The sequence below is a fragment of the Gouania willdenowi genome, chromosome 6, assembly GCF_900634775.1.
Source record: "Gouania willdenowi chromosome 6, fGouWil2.1, whole genome shotgun sequence".
Lineage (NCBI taxonomy): Eukaryota > Metazoa > Chordata > Actinopteri > Blenniiformes > Gobiesocidae > Gouania > Gouania willdenowi.
In genome coordinates this window covers 34,741,071-34,759,041 of record NC_041049.1, presented here as the reverse complement: position 1 = coordinate 34,759,041, position 17,971 = coordinate 34,741,071, and positions in this window count along the sequence as shown.

Below are 17,971 nucleotides of genomic sequence, written 5' to 3'. Positions count from 1 at the left end.
GGATGAGATGATATGTTCATTGTTTATCCCACTAGGGGGAATTTGAGGAGTTTCAGCAGCAGAAAAACAGGAATATATATACATACATTGGCCTGTACAGATAGAAAAAGGGGAAAATATGTTGCAAGAAAGGAAATTGTGCAATAAAAATAAAAAAACACAGAATATATAAGTATACAACTCTACGAATACTATTAAAGAATAATGTTTTTGCCAATGTTCAGGTTATACACACAAAAAAGAAGAAAAAAAATTATGTGTTAAGAGCTGACATACAAAAACGTCTTTAACATGATCACCAATAGATATATAGTTTACCTGGAAATTGGCACACCAGGTTTTAGTTGAAGAGGAAATGCAGCATCAGCCAGGAACACATGGTACAGGGACTGTAGTTCCTGAAAGGTTGGATCCTACGATTTAAAGAACGAGTCGACCACCTTGGCTTTTTTTTCCGTCTCAGTAGACGGTAGTAATAGCCTCTGTCAGTTTGAAGTGTACATACTCTTAATAAAAAGGAAACCAATTGTATGGTGTAATATTTATACCCCCCTGGATAAAGGATTGAGGGAATGCAGTGTATTTATAAAAACACAAATTCAGTATTCAGTATTCTCAATTTGAGCCTTACAGAAATGCTTCTGGTAAATCACTTACAGCTACTCTGCCTACATTAAAACTCTCTTTGTTAAAGTGCCACAAAAAAATAGCCTTGGAATTACCACTAAAAAGTCAGACTGTCAGGTTGTGTTGTTTGTTTTTCTGTGCCTTTGTTTATTCTATGTGAGTCTGGCCTCCTGTGTTTAACTCGTCTGTATTTCAGGTATTCCTGCTTGTGGCTCCACCCCCCAGTGATGTTTGTGTGCTTCGTTGGTGACTGATTAGCTCCATCATGTTTCCACCCAGGTTTGGCCCATTCCCAATCAGCTTCCCTCACTATTTAGCTCAGTGCTTGGACAGAGTATGGCTGCTGGATCATTGTAAATGGTATTGTTTACCCTCCTTGTGTCCTGCTGTGTTTTGTTCCCAGCTTCCTGTTTTCTTTGTGCTGCCTTTTTGGATTTTGGTTTTGTTGGAGAAATAAACATTGACTGGTTCAAGGAATGCCACGCCTGCATTCTGCCTCCATCTCTCCTTGCATTTGGGTCCACACCACACCGTGACACAGACACATTGTTCGTGAATGTGACAAACTACATGATTGTTAAACTGAATGAACTGCACTATATCACTCTTTAGGGCAGCAATTGTAAATGAAAAGAAACAATTCCTTGTGGTACGTGCATGTAAACATTGCACTGTTGTGACAGTTGGTGACCCTCTTTTTTTGTTCCAAGCAGGCTAATCAACTGGCTGCTGCAGCTCCCATCTGGCCTCGTAAGGTGGCCTGCAGTATAAAAGGGGGTGATCAGCACACTTGATGAGAAGTCTGTAGAGAGCTTTTCAACCTCTGCTGCTGCAACAACGTCAACAACTTGGTGACCTTCGTTTGTGAGACTGGAAACTCGTTTTGATCTCTGTGTGGTGGTAAGGTGAGTGCCAGGTAAGATGATGTACCTCCTACATTTTGCACACCTGGTAATCTGAATTTCTATAAAAATTAGGTTAGTGGTTGGTGCCACCCCATGTAAGTTTTGCTCTCTCTTTTAGTTAGCCAGTCAGGACTTTTGTTTGTTCATTTTCATATCCGCTTAGTGGTAAAGTCTGATAGGGCCTGTTTTTTTTTTATTGTTTCATTTATTTGGCTCAACTTCCCAGCCCTAACCTTCCCCTTTCGGGAAGTGTTCGTCTTTGTTTTATGATGAATAAATCAATATTAAAATGAGTGGGGAAAAAAAACTTTTTTCATGCACATGTCCCATAAAATTAAACCAGGGAAATCACACACGCAATTTTACTTTGCACCCACAAACAATCCCCTTTATAACACTACAGAGTATGTACACCTCTTTGTACCTCCAACATTCAAACACATACTCATTTGGCCCGAATTGACAACTCTACTTAAGCTCCTCCCACTATATGAATACATAACTCCAGTGGGCACTGTACTAGTTTAAACTAAACTGACTTGTCTTCTTAGCTTGTTTTGACTGTTTGTTGCTATCCAGATATATTTTCAGCACTTGGAGCGTATCACTTGATTAAAGGTGAATGCAGATGGAGGATGGTGTCCCGCATGCAGCAGCGCTGGGTTGAGGGCAATGGAGTACGACGAGTGGATAGCAGAGTGATAAGTACCTCCACCCCATTCTTGCTGAACTTTGAAATGCTACAGTTGGATGGGTGTCCTGCAGGGCTACTAGTAGTTCCAGGTGGAGACTGATGAGTTGTTGACATTTTTACTGAACTTTTAGCTTAAATCATAGTTTTCTTATATTTTGAACTCATAGTCCTAATAAATTGATACCTTTACCGAACCAATCTGCCTTATATTGTTGTGGCCCGGTAGTTTCCTTAAACTTGTGACATAAATTTGGGGTTGTCAACAGGACTCCATATACCACACATCACAACACAAAATGGCAGATGAGAATGAGCAGGGGAACAATGTGGCTGGGTCAAGTAATGCTTAAGCAGTACCAGCAATGGCTATGCCCTGGTCAGTGACGTGCCGTGACCTCTAGGATTGGGTAGGCACGTTGCAAATCGAGACCACCAATGACAATTTCATATGTTTCTGCTGGCAAGTGTTAATCAAACAAAATCAACACCGTAAAACACCATAAGCAATTATTCAATATAGCCTCCATACTCTCCCAACAAGATATATCTCATGACACGGCAGAGCATCCATTGTTTGTGTTGGAAACACAGAGAAAATGACAACAACAACTCGGAATAGCCTTATTGAGGTGCATCCACAAAACCAATCCTTCCTTTTGTACCATTCACTGTGAAAAGTACAAAACATTTTCTGACCTTACCTTTGCTGAAGGTCTGGTAACTCAGGGGTTGGTCTCCCATCTTTTAAAAGCTGTCGTTTTTCCTCAAAAGAAAATGTCTGTGTCTCTAGCGCTGTCATCCTGCCTGTAGTGTTATCCTGCCCACAAGCTACAGAATGTAGCAGGCCACTCTGTATCAATTCACTAATGCACTGTGAACTTACGTATAGCATTTAGTTTCGTACAGTTACGTCCAAAGGCAGCGTAGAGAGCTGCATTTTTGCGTAAATGGTTTTCATTTTGGGGAACTGACTGCACATGCGCAAACACGTAAAAACACGCTATGGAAACAGAGGCAGAGAAGCAATTTGCTTTTGGGAGAAGGTGTGGCCTCCTCCTGCCTTACAGCGGAGTAAGACCTGTTCAGCGTCTCTGCCGTACCAAGAAATAGCGCTGTTTAGTCATTCGGTCTATGAAACGCACAAAATGCTGACACTTTCAAACGTATAGGTACTGTAGGCTAACGGAAATAGAAAAATATAATTTATAATTATATTATAATTAAAATATCAATTCACCCTTGGATAGGCACTGCCTGCCTCTTGCCTACCCTGACTGCATATAACTGGCCCTGGTTTATGGCTTGACCCTTCATCCCCACATTTTCAGGGCATGGTGGGAAAATCAAATATGAACTGTGGTTGGAACAAATTGAGTCTATGCTGAGAGTGCAAGGGCTGGAATGTCAACAAAAAGCTGATTCTCTTTTTTCTTTTTTGGGAGGGTGTTATTGGCCCTGGGGTCGTTGTAGAAGCAGAAGGGGAAAAAAATTGTATTGTGGATACTGGCTCGTAAGTAACAATATTCAGTTAGACATTTTTTCGGGAATGGTTTGGAAATGTTCATGCACAAGACAAGGGCGGCCTACATTGGTTAAAGTTGAAGGCGGCCAATGGACTAACTATTCCCTACACTGATTACGTTGTCTTGGACTTTATCATTGGTGGAGTAAAAGCATTTTGACTCGATCTTGTCTCGGCTGCCCGGACACAGGATTTTCCCTCAAGACCGTTCGAGACCAGCATTAATTCCTGCTATTTTAAAACTTTTTTATAATGTGATAACAAGGAGAAGAACGGGATAAGACAATCCTTTATTCATTCTTTAATCCGACACACACTCACACACAAGCAGGAGAGAGAGGCGGGAGCTAAACATGTCCGCTATCTTGTTGGTTGTGAAATTTGGTTTCATGAACCACAAAGAATACATTTGTAAAAGCACAGCAAAAAGGAAACACTCTGCAGTGTGTAGGTGACCAGCAATGTTCTTTCTTTGCAGAAATACTTTTAAACACTTGCTGTACATTCAGCTGACATAAAAATCTTGTTTTCAAATATGTAGAATAATTTAGAATTTATCAGTAGCAGTAGTAGTTTTAATATTTTAATTAATTTTTTGCAGGCACGTTTTTTGTCCGGCAAATGTATTTAAATGAACCTAAAACTAAAGAGAGAATGTTTTTTAACTGTCGAACCTTGTCATAATTTTATTTATTTATATATTTTTTTCAATTAAAAAATAAATAAAAATGTTTATAGTTTTGGTCTCGGTCTCGGCTTGTCTCTGTCTTGGTCTTGACTCGGTCTCAGCTCCCGGAAGTCTTGGTCTTGTCTTGGTCTTGGTGCATTCTGGTCTTGGGCAAGTCTTGGTCTCGGATAGTGTGGTCTTGAACACAACACTAGCAAACCCATCAAGCAGGGGTCTACTCCTGATGCTAAAGTGGGTGAACGAGAACCTGTGGAGGTACCAGCACAAAAGTGAAATGATCCTGTGGGCCCAGGTACTGGAATCCACTAAACCTACACACTGATGTCTTCTATTGGAGGTGACTGGCGATGAAGAACAGTGGCAAGTGGCCAGGACATTGGCTGTTGTCAAGGATGGAAAAGTGCCTGTCCGGGTCAATGTTAACCCTTTCCCTGTTCTTATACCAGTGCACCAGCCTCTGGCATCCTTGTATCAGGTGCTCTCTAGTGACATCCATGGAGAGAAGGAACTCATTCTTCACTCTGATCAACCCGGCACTGTTGAGGTGGATGTTCAGAGTGTACAGCTGTCGCCAGCAGAGGAACACTTGGCTTCGCATTTGAGGGGACAGTTATTGTCCCCAGACCATCAACATGAAATAGACCTGCTTCTTCGCAAATGGAGTAAAGTTTTCGCAGCTCATGTAGAAGACTTGGGTGCACTAGGACTGTCCAGCATCAGATCCACACAGGTAACTTTTGAATTAATTCATCCCAAATATATTAACTTGAGGTCTGAAAATGCCATCCCTCGGTCGTTTTTCCTCTCCCCTGCCCCGTCTCCTTACAAATATCACTGCTGTCATCACTGCGCAAAAAGCTTTGACAGATACCACCTGGTTGTGGGCCGTGCTAAATGTATACGGAAAAACAGAGGGAGCAATGAAGTCCAGGTTTTATGAATTGCATTCCGTCCCCTACATTAATTTATTTGCATGTCCTCCTCGCATATTTTTGCTCACCTTGTGAGCTACACCTACTATACATGCTAAATGGATTGAGGGCACATTGCAACATGTCGCTACAGCGCACTCCTTATTCCCTAGAGTTTGTACAGCTTAATAGCGCGTGAAGTGGCGTTGGTATATGTTTTAATACCCCTAAACCTTTAGTGAATTCGCGGGACAGAGTCCCTGAGTGGTAGATTCACTAAGATCTGAAATAAACGGTGGTAAACCCGTTGCGTCCCTAAATCCTTTGGTGATGCAGTTTCCTCACCTGCTGCGAGGAATTCACTAAGATTGCAACAATGATTAGTGCACGTGAAGAAGTGGTGGAGATCGCCCTATTTAAATTCAATGTGGAGACGTGAATGCACAGAAGCACACAATGACATTTGAGGAAGTTAAATTGGAGACAGATGGACTTCTGTCTTCTGCACAAACATGTAATAATGTAGAAAACTAAATAAACAAAAAAAAAATAGGCAGATTTGGAAAGAAACAGTCCAATTAATCTGAGTTAATGCAGCAACAGTCTGCCAATCAGTCTGCACCATTTGAAGATGATCTACTGACCATCATCATCCAGCAGGTCTGATCTCTAGTAGCACTGTCACCACACTCATGTGTAAACATTGTGCCATCACTGTGTAAATTACACATTCTGATCAGCTGATTCTGGCCGCATGCTCCTTCCATCAAATCAACATCAGAGTTTGATGGTCAAAACATCACTTAAGCAGTGCATCCATTGCTCGCACAGCCTCCTCTCTCCACCGCAGCGTCATCAGAATCCACACACGCACCGCCGCAGGTATGCAGCTTTTTCTCTCTTTCACACACACTTTACTCACACTTTATTTACTCATTCAGTGGCTGTTAATATTGACTATTGTTTTATTTAAATTAATTTCTTATTCTAGATATTAACTAGAGCCTTCTTTTCCATCTCCGCTGTGCTTTGTGTAAACATTTACTATAACAGATCTCTGCGTGTGTGTTTGCACCTGCTTGTCAGTCATACTATTTTCTGGTGCTAAAACAATCACAGCAAACAGTTCCATATTTGATTAATTGCATTGCGCCAACTGCATAAATTCATTTGCATGTCCTCCTCCCATTTTTTTTGCGCCCCTTAAGAGATCTGCCTATTTTAATATTCATCAGAGGGAAACGCGCTAAATGGATTGAGGGCGTCATGATTCCCTGAGTTTGTACTCCTTATTAGCGCGTGGAGCAACGTTTGCACACCTTTTAATACCACTAAACCTTTAGTACAAACTAAGGTTGTGAAGTGATAGAACAATTGCCTGTATGTAACCTGCTTATTAGTGTAGGATCATTGTTGAGGGAATGTAGTCTTACTGGGGGTTTCCACTGGATACGTCTCCGCTGCGCCACGTCACCGATCCGGTTTTGCCCCGCTGTCCGCCGTCCGGTAATCCCCAACGGTTGCGTTTTGAGTGCGCCACGGTGCACTCCGGTTGGACGACTGTGACATCATGAGACAAGGGAGTTCTCAAGATATTTATATAATTAAGTTAAAGGTATGTGTTATAAACACAACAATAAACAAATAAACAGGTCAGTGTTCCTAACGAAGGACAAGAAAGATGGATTTGTCATAACCACATTTTTTAGCAACAGCCAACAGAGAAAAGATAAAACTGCACCATTAAAACATGAACTAACTAAAAGTTGCTGCAGTTTACAGTGCAGTTACAATATGTAACACAATGTAGTAAATGCGATTTTGTTTTTACACATTGACATTTTGGTGATTTAGTTAGTTGAAATATAACCAGAAATGTTTTTTTTTGAAAAGTAACCAGTTATTTTATTGCGGAGTACGTGCTTAACTTCCTGGTTAGCTTCATTCACTCTGTGCTGATCGATGCGTCGTGCTCCGGTGTCCACCAGAAATAGAAGCCCTGCAAATATTTGGCGGAGGGAAATTAACACTAAGATTGAAGTGGAAACTTATCAGCTCCGGTGGTGCAGCAGAGACGTAATGCAGCGAAGCCGTATCCAGTGGAAATTGGGGGTTAGTTTGTAGACACACACACAGCAACACTGAAGGGTGTCATTGTGAGGACACTAGAGATAACAACCTTTGGAGCCGATTACAGGCCAAATGCACCCCTACCCCGACAGTGGCTTATCAGAAGAAGACCAGCCAAACCGAGAAGGCACCATGATCACAGGCCACCCCCACCCCCTGAACTGTTGATGAAACACCTTAAAAAGAATGGAGTCAGATGGGTCGAGGTCTTATTTCTCTGGAGCAGCCTGCGGTGAAGAAAACAGGGAGAGGGTTTGTAGCTTTTCATGTTTACATACTTCCATCCTTGCTCCTTTTTCAGGATCACAGGGGTCTGTTGGTTCCTATATCCAAGTGTCAATGGGTGTTAGGTGGGAGTACACTCTGGACATGGCACCAGTCCATCGCAGGGCAACATACAGACACTCATTCTCTCCTATCTTCCTAACAGTCATGTTTTTGGATTGTGGGAGATAGCCGGAGTACTCAGGGAAAACCCACACAAGTATGGGGTAGTGTTTACATATGTTTACAGCTTTATTGGTTAATAAATCCAGTCATCTCATCTGTGTGAAGAGATGAAAGAAAGCAGATGAGAGTCCAGGTCCTTGGAAACATTAGCATTAAATTTCTACGCTGACAGGCCCGATGGCACTAGCAGTGTTGGGTGAGGGAAATGGCAGGGGCCATGTCCCACGGATTAGCAGGTTTTTCTTTCTCCTGTTGGCTGCTCTACAAGGACTTTAAAAAGGAAAAAATACCCCAATAAAATCTCTAGTATTATATATAATTCTTTGATCGTGCTTGCAATTAAAATTCCCTACAGCTACCCTTTAATAACACATAATATTCTTCTATTTGTGGGCATTGTCATTTTGGAGACAATTGGCATTTAAAAAGTAACTAAAACCCTTTTGTTCTGCTGAATACTTTTCAAGTTTTTGACTTTCAAAACATTTATGAAACCGGAACAAAAACAACACAACATTAACATAAAGGCTGATGCACCCACCCCCTATCCCCAGGGTAACAGCATATAAAAGGTTACAGTAAAAGTAAATCTGAAAAACAAATAACTGAAATTAGCTGGGACAATTAAAAAATTTGGAAAATTCAAAACACAAAACAATATCACTGCAAGCAACACAGAGGCTTTACACAACACTTCTATCAGCTTTAATAGAGTCCCAAAAGCCATCCCAAGCAGTGTCTCTGTCCCCATTCAACTTGGAGCATGACCTCATACAATGCTGTGTCCGCCATAGATTTGATCCAGTCATTTAACTGAGGGCACACAGTGCTCTTCCAGTGTCTTAAAATGATCCTGGATGCTGTCACAAGGCCAACCATAAGGATTGAAAAGACTCCTTTACAGACTATTCGGGATTTGAGATCTGTCTCCAAAAAGACACAGTTCTGGAGTCTGAGGGACTTCAGTCCCAGACCAGGCACTTAGAACCTCCAAGACTTTATTCCAAAAAGGCATAACCAAAGAACATTCCCAAAGGAAGTGTAAATATTGTATGTCCCCACCTCATTTTGACATTTCCAACACAAATTGTCTGCCATTAGTTTAATTCTGTGCAATCTGGTAGGAGTATGATAATATCTATGTAATTTACTACTGGCTTCCTTTACATATTTGCCACTCTCTGATAGAATTACTAACCATTTCTCATTTGTATACTGTGTTTTCAGATCCATCTGCCACAAAAGTTTGATCTAATATAATCTAAAATACGATACTTGAGGGTGTCCCTCAATTTAGAAGTCGAACAATATGTTAAATGTAAATATTTTCAAAAATTTTCTAAATTAAATGTCCGGGTTAGGTCTTTGTGGTACATAATGTGTCCATTCTTTTACAAATCCCCAAAAGTACATATGCCAACCCATAATGTCATTGTGCCCAAAAAACAGGTGTTTTACCAATACAAATAGCAGGGTTGTTCCAGAGATACACATGTCTGTACATAATGTGACAGCTTTAAAATTTTATGGTACTTTTGACTAAATCTCATGAATGTATCAAAACCAGGTTTGTTGTATCAAGCTTTTGAGATAACTTGTGTCTTGCACTAAACCGTGAACAAATATCTACCTCATTGTTTTGCCATTCTTGTCCACTCTCAATCTCCTCCCAATATTTGTCAACTTCAGCCATTTCAAATGACAAGGAGTAAAGCTTCGAATCTGGAAGTCCCATACTGATAGTAGGAGATTTTAATATCCATGTGGACAAAGATAGTGATAGCCTGAGCTCAGCCTTTATGTCCCTAATAGACTCAGTTGGCTTTTTTCAAACTATTAATGAAGCTACTCATCGTTTAAATCATACTCTTGATCTTGTTCTAACATATGGCCTTGATATTAATGAACTAAAAGTCTACCCTGAAAATCCTCTGCTATCAGATCACTTTTTAATATCTTTTAACATTATCCTAGAGGATCTCGCACTGTGCAATAAAATAGTTACGAGTAGAAATCTGTCCAATAGTGCTGTGGCTAAATTTAAAGAGGCCATTCCTGCTGCCTTAAACTCAGTGCACCATCCAATAAATAACTATGATATTAATTATAACCCCTCTCAACTGGATCTGCTTGTCGATAGCTCTGCTAGTCTACTAAAATCCACCTTGGACTCAATTGCCCCATTGAGGGAAAAAAACTATTAAACGTCAGAGGAAAGCTCCGTGGTTTAGCTCTGAAACTCACACACTCAAACAAACAACCCGTAAATTAGAGAGAATGTGGTGCTCCAATAAAACAGAGGAGTCACGAATACTTTGGCAAGAAAGCCATAGTAAATACATGACAGCCTTACGACATAGTCGATCTGCATACTACTCCTCACTAATTGAAGAAAATAAAAATAATCCGAGGTACCTTTTCAGCACTGTAGCCAGGCTAACACAAAGTCAGAGCTCTATTGAGCCCATGATTCCTCTAGCCCTCAGCTGTGAGGACTTTATGACATTTTTTAACGATAAAATTCACAAGATTAGAGATAAAATTAGCCACTCCCTGCCTTCACCTGGGCCTGCTGTACCATTAAATGTAAATAGGCCTAACCTAAACTGTTTCACACATATAGGACTTCAGGAACTTAACTCTATTATTTCATCCTCCAAACCATCGACCTGCTTTTCAGATCCGATCCCAACTAAGCTGTTTAAAGAAGTTATTCCCCTAGTCTGCCCATCTTTGTTGGAGACAATAAATATATCCCTATCAATAGGCTACGTGCCACAGTCCTTTAAAGTAGCTGTAATCAAACCCCTTCTCAAAAAACCTACTCTTGATTCCAGCACTTTAGCAAACTACAGGCCTATATCTAATCTTCCTTTTATTTCAAAGATTCTTGAGAAAGTTGTGGCAGCTCAGCTCTGTGAATTTCTTCAAAACAACAGCCTGTTCGAGGACTTCCAGTCAGGTTTTAGAGCTCAACACAGCACAGAGACTGCTTTAGTTAAAGTAACTAATGATCTACTCTGGGCTTCAGATGAAGGACGACTCTCAGTGCTGGTTTTATTAGATCTTAGTGCAGCTTTTGACACTATAGATCACTATATTCTACTAGAGAGATTAGAGAAATTACTTGGAATCACAGGGACTGCCCTAAACTGGTTTAAGTCCTACCTATCTGATAGGTACCAGTTTGTACACGTGAATAATAAGTCTTCTGTGTACACTAAAGTAAGCTACGGGGTTCCTCAGGGCTCTGTGCTAGGTCCAATCCTCTTCTGTATCTATATGATCCCCCTTGGTAATGTTATGAGAAAATACTCTGTTAACTTCCACTGCTATGCTGATGATACCCAACTGTATGTATCAATGAAGCCAGGTGAGACAAATCAGCTATCTAAACTTGAGGCCTGTCTAAAGGACATTAGGGCCTGGATGGACCAAAATTTTCTTCTTCTCAACTCAGACAAGACTGAGGTCATTGTACTGGGCCCGCGACACCTTAGAGAAACCTATGCTAGCCTAACTGCCCTAGATGGCATTACTCTGGCACAAAGCACAACTGTTAGAAACCTTGGGGTTCTATTTGATCAGGACTTATCCTTCAACTCTCACATAAAACAAACTTCAAGAACTGCCTTCTTTCATCTCCGTAACATTGCTAAAATCAGATCTATCCTGTCTCAGGGCGACGCCGAAAAACTAGTCCATGCTTTTGTTCCCTCTAGACTGGATTATTGTAACTCTCTTTTAGCAGGCTGCACGAGCAAGTCGCTTAAGACACTTCAGCTGGTTCAAAATGCTGCAGCACGTGTACTGACTAAAACTAGGAGAAGAGATCACATTACTCCTGTATTAGCCTCTCTGCATTGGCTTCCCATAAAATATAGAATAGAATTCAAGATTCTTCTTCTCACTTATAAAGCCCTAAATGGACAGGCACCAGTCTATCTCAAGGAGCTTGTAGTGCCATACAATCCCCCCAGAACACTACGCTCTCAAAATGCTGGACTACTCGTTGTTCCATTCGTCTCTAAAAGTAGTATAGGAGGAAGAGCTTTCAGTTATCAGGCCCCACTTCTCTGGAACCATCTACCAACCACGGTTCGGGGGGCAGACACCCTCTCTACCTTTAAGGTTAGGCTCAAAACATTCCTCTTTGATAAAGCTTTTAGTTAGGAACCAGCTCATAGCTCATAATTAAGATGCAATAGGCATAGACTGCCGGGGGGGGGGGGGTCTGGCATGCTCGGTTGGAGAGAGGTTGGAGAGGGCGTTAAGAGAGAGGTCATTTAGGTTAGAGAGGGACCGGAGAGGGTCCCATTACTCTTTCAAACACTCCCTCTATGTCTGCTTCTTCCCTTGTGTGTTTGCTCCTGTACTCCTTCTGGCTTTTGTCTTGCAGGTCCGTGGGATCCTCAGTGTGGAGTTACAGAGACTCAGCGGCTCTGTCTCCACCCTTTTCTCTGCACACACCCAACACAGCATAACGTGGATGGCTGTTCATCATAGGAATGGGATCCACACAAGGTTCCTGCTGCTTAACAGAAGGTTTTCCTTGCCGCCATGATGAATTCATGTTGGGTGTGGGATACATATGTATGTGTATATATGTATATATGCATATGTGTGTATCCACAAAATGAAGAGTCCGTCCCTAAGACTGCTCTACTGTAAAGTGCCTTGAGATACCATTGGTTATGATTTGGCGCTATACAAATAAAGATTGATTGATTGATACCTCCTTTTTCTCAAGGGGCATATCATTTCTCTAATTTTATTCTTGCCGTTTTACCTCCCCACAGGAAATCCCTAAATATTCCATGCATTTAGGTGTCCATTTGAATTAAAAATTTTCCACCATATGTGAAATGCTGGCCTACTCGTTGTTCCATTTGTCTCTAAAAGTAGTATAGGAGGAAGAGCTTTCAGTTATCAGGCCCCACTTCTCTGGAACCATCTACCAACCACGGTTCGGGGGGCAGACACCCTCTCTACCTTTAAGGTTAGGCTCAAAACATTCCTCTTTGGTAAAGCTTTTAGTTAGGAACCAGCTCATAGCTCATAATTAAGATGCAATAGGCATAGACTGCCGGGGGGGGGGGTCTGGCATGCTCGGTTAGAGAGAGGTTGGAGAGGGCGTTAAGAGAGAGGTCATTTAGGTTAGAGAGGGACCGGAGAGGGTCCCATTCCTCTCTCAAACACTCCCTCTATGTCTGCTTCTTCCCTTGTGTGTTTGCTCCTGTACTCCTTCTGGCTTTTGTCTTGCAGGTCCGTGGGATCCTTAGTGTGGAGTTACAGAGTCTCAGCGGCTCTGTCTCCACCCTCTCCTCTGTACACACCCAACACAGCATAACGTGGATGGCTGTTCATCATAGGAATGGGATCCACACAAGGTTCCTGCTGCTTAACAGAAGGTTTTCCTTGCCGCCATGATGAATTCATGTTGGGTGTGGGATACATATGTATGTGTATATACGTATATATGCATATGTGTGTATCCATAAAATGAAGAGTCCGTCCTTAAGACTGCTCTACTGTAAAGTGTCTTGAGATACCATTGGTTATGATTTGGCGCTATACAAATAAAGATTGATTGATTGATTGATTGAATAGCAGAGAGCAGCTAAAGGCATGGCCTCAAACTTGTTCTTTTTTATTGTGTAACCTGAAACCTTCGTATAAGACTGTATAGTGTCCATCAGATGTGGAAAGGAAGTAAATGGATTGGTGACCTGAGTATCTCTTTAATGTCCATATTTGTCCAAATATTCAATGCTAAAGTTTCCATAAAAATAATAAATAACAGGGACTGAGTGAACGGCCCTGATGAGTACCACGTGAAAGATCAAAAATGGCGAAATAATGCCATTGGTCACCACTGCGGCTTTTGGTTCATTATACAATAATTTAACCCATTTAGTGAAATGTGGTCCAAATCCAAAATGTGATAAAGCTGAAAAAAGAAAACCTCACTCAACTTTATTAAACGCCTTTTCTGTGTCTAGGGAGAAGTCAGCTACTGGCACATCTATTGACTGGCTCAACCACTTTAAGTGCAACAGTTTCTTGATGTCATCAGAGGAAGAACGCTTTTTCATAAAACCGGTCTGATTGCGATGTATGATACTGGGACCTTAGCTAGTATTTTACAGTCCAGATTCAGCAAGCTTATTGGCCTATAATTTGATGGATCTGTGCTATCCCTATCTTTTTTTTTGGAATCATGGTTATTAATGCCTCATTAAAAGTAGGAGGAATGTCTTCTCTCAAAAGCCTTTTTGTAAAACGGGGGCAAGAATGTCAATATACTCTTTATAGTATTCTACAGGTAAACTGTCGTAACCAGGGGATTTCCCTGTCTTCATCACTGAAATTGCTTTTCTAATTTCTTTCTCTGATATTGGCGCTTCCAAACAAAAGCAAGTCCCTGAGATAACCTAGGGAGATTGAGTTTGGAGAAGAAGACCTCACACTCTTTCTGGTTTTCATCATCAGACATTGTGAAAGTATATAATGTTCCTTAGTGTTAGGAAGCAAAAACTCCCTCACAACTAAAATGTTGAATATTTGTTAACACTAGAAGTCCCACAGAGGTGTCAAATGAACTTTTTACCTATAAAACCCAGAGAGGTGTCATTTGACCCAAAGAGAACACAAAAATTATTTATTTTTAATGACAGTGTGGTGTGAGAAATGTGCAAAAGAACAATTGTGATTTGTTTTCAATGGTTTTTATTTGTGTAAAAAAAAAACCAAACAAAATAAATAAAAATAACGATAATAACAAAGCAACTGTGCACATATTTAGAAGAATCTCCTTCATCCTCTTATTGAGACTCGTGACATACTTGGCACTGCCACGGTATCTCTCTCCTACATTTGCCACATGTGTATTTGTGGCAATGAACACATCGCACAGTTGCGCGATTGCTCTTGCAGCAATGGTTGATCTGACACTTAGCCCTTTTCCCAGGGCCAGGTGTAGGCGGTTGTTGTTGGCGCAGTTGCTCTTTGAGTGCCTTCTTTTCACTCACATGAGAGTTAGCCAACTCTCTTGCTAGCTGAACCAGGAAGTCCACCCGTCTCTCCTGCACCCCGGTGCATGCTTGATAAAGCAGATGTGCATTGAGTGCCGCCATGTCGATCATGTTGTAGAACACGGCGACTGGCCATCGCCGTGTTCCTGTGCGCACACTGTACTCCCGCACCATCTGGTCCATCACATCCACTCCGCACTTTGTGGTGTTGTATTGGGTGATGGTGTTTGGCTTCCTTTTGATGGTTTCCTCAGTCTCAACCACGCTGTGCATGCTGCTGAGAATGTAGACGGTCTTTTTTCGTTTGGGCGCATACACCGTCAGCGTGGCACCAGTGGTGGAAAACACCTAAAAAAGAAGAAATTGTTGTTATTATAGCGGTTTTAAACACAATGACACACTCAGAGGTGTTGATGGAATAAAAAAGACCAACAACATACCTGAGTGGTGAATTCCTTGCGGTCCATCTTTCTAGTTGACTGAGGAATTTCCCGGCGAATCTTGTTGACTGTCCCGAGGATGGTGGTTTTCCGGCTGAGCAGTCGTCGTGCAAGTGTCAGTGATGTAAAGAAATTGTCCGTGGTGACCGTCCTGCCTTTGTCCATAAATGGTTCCATCAGCTTCATCACCACACTCTCAGAAAGTCTCTCCTCACTGGGACGACTGGGGTCCTTTCCAAGATATGGGAGGACATTGCAGATGTACTTTGTTTTCAAATCACAAGCCACCCAAAACTTTATGCCAAATTTGTCGGGTTTTGTTGCAATGTACTGCAGGAAACAGCAGCGAGTCTTCGATGGGAAAAGCTGTTCATCAATTGTGATGTGTCGACCAGGGTTGTAGCATGTGATGCAGTTGGTAACAAACGATCCCCACACATCCGAAATTGCAGCAAACTTATCTGTCTGCACTCGCTCACTGCGCGTAAACATGTCATCAAATCGTAGGTGACGCATGATGTCTTGGAAACGGTTTCGTGACATAATTCCAGTGATAAGTGGGTTTCCCAGGCATGCTGACCAGCTGTCACGCAGAGATGGAACCTTGGTCACCCCCCTCAAAATAATAACAGAAATAAATGCCATTAGTTCATGGAGGATCATGAACCAGTCCGTCTGCTCCGTTTGCCGTGCATGCTGAATAGTCCATTCTTGAATGGGACGGAGCATGCCAACAGTAATGAAACAGAGGAAGCTCTGAAGGCGACTCCTGATTCTTCTTCTGGCCTTTGCTGTTGGCTCTCCATCTGCAGCGTACGGTTCCATTGGAGTGAAACGGAGAATTGTACCCACATGTTCTTCATGCCACACTGTGCCCTCTTTCGCCATCTCTGTGGGCTCACTCTCCAACCGAGCTTTCTTTTCCAGATGAGGAGCAGTCTCGTCATCTGCAATGTGAACAAATTCAAATTATTCTTTTCTTCGGTTTTAAATAAAAATAAAGTCAGGAAATGAAAATAGGATGTTTGGGAAATCTAACCTGAAGACAGCTCAGAGTCCGAATCCGAATTTGGCTGAAGGTTTATGTCCTCCCCATCTGAGTCACAAGGGTTTGCATTGTTCAGGATCAATTCCAACGCTTCTTGAGTGGTAAGTCTTCTCTGCATTTTGAGTAGAATAAGTGTGGAGTGTCAGCAGGTGGAAGCAGCCAGCTATTTATTCCCCACAGCACAAAAGGCTGCATGACAACATGGTATTCCAGGGGTGTCCAATTCCGGTCCTCGAGGGCCACTAATCAGCACACCTTATTCAAATGATCATCCAGCTCTGCAGAAGCCTGATAATCATTTGAATCAGGTGTGTTGGAAGAGGTGACTCTGTTTCTTTCAATGTTTGTAGTCTGTGTTTGTTCTCCCCCAGCATCAAGCAGAACGAGTTAATAAACGGGGCATTGTGACTTTAGCTTCCAGGGCACTTCCCCCTAACATTTCAGACTTCCATTGTTAGAGTCAGGCTCTCCCCCCTGCTGATTTCTCAGGTGATTCATTTACAAATGAATAGATGCAAATTGTAGCCATCAGAGTCGTCAGTTTGGTCCTAGAGTTCATTTGACCCTGCTCTGGGACTTCTGGGGGGATATAGAAATCCCTGGGACTTCTAGTGTTAAATGTAGATTTCAAACATGTATTTAATTTGTTTTGCAAGTGAGAAATTGTGTTTAATATATTTTGTAAAATTCTTGTTTTATTACAATTATGAAGGGTTCAGTTTTGGTTAAAGAAATGAGAGGCATTGATTGAGGAGGCGGAGCCTCAGGCCTATAAAAGCAGGAAGTGAAGGTGAGGAGGGGAAACAAGCCAAGATGGCTCCTGCAACACACATGGACAGGGAAATGTCTGCGCAGGTCTGAATTGAACCCCTTGATGGAGTATTTGTTTTTGATGATTCTCTCCTTTTTTTCCTGTTGTTTAAAGAAGATATGCTGTCTGGACTGAAAGCAGAAAATAAATGGGCTTATTTTTTTTAAACCTGAATTGCTCCCAGTGACTTTGTCCTAAGCTTGCCATGACACAACCTTTTGCCTTGTAACACTTAGTAATGTTTGAACATACAATTTATATCTTTTGCCGATGTTGCCAAAGTATCTCCTTGTTTAATAGCAGGGATCATATTGAGAAATTCCTCCTTTTTAACTTGTCTTGCTAACATTTTACCAGTTTTATTTTCCTCCCTCATTAAATGTTGTTTTTAACCTAAACAAGGAATATTCCACTTTTTTTATTATAAATTTCATTTAACTGAAAGCTCCTGTTTGACAGAGCTGCCAAGCCTCACGCTTTGAGTGTGACAGTCATGCAATTTGACCCATTCCCACACCACACGCCACACTTAACATCTCTCACGCTTTTATTTCTCCATTCAATACTATATTTTTTTCATAACGAACTTTGGTCCTCGCGGCTTGCCGTAGTTTGAGTAACTCTGATTGACTGACCGAGATAACCAATCCATTTCTCCTTGTGCCTAAATCTAACCAACCACGACAGGCACCACGCAATAATAAACCAATC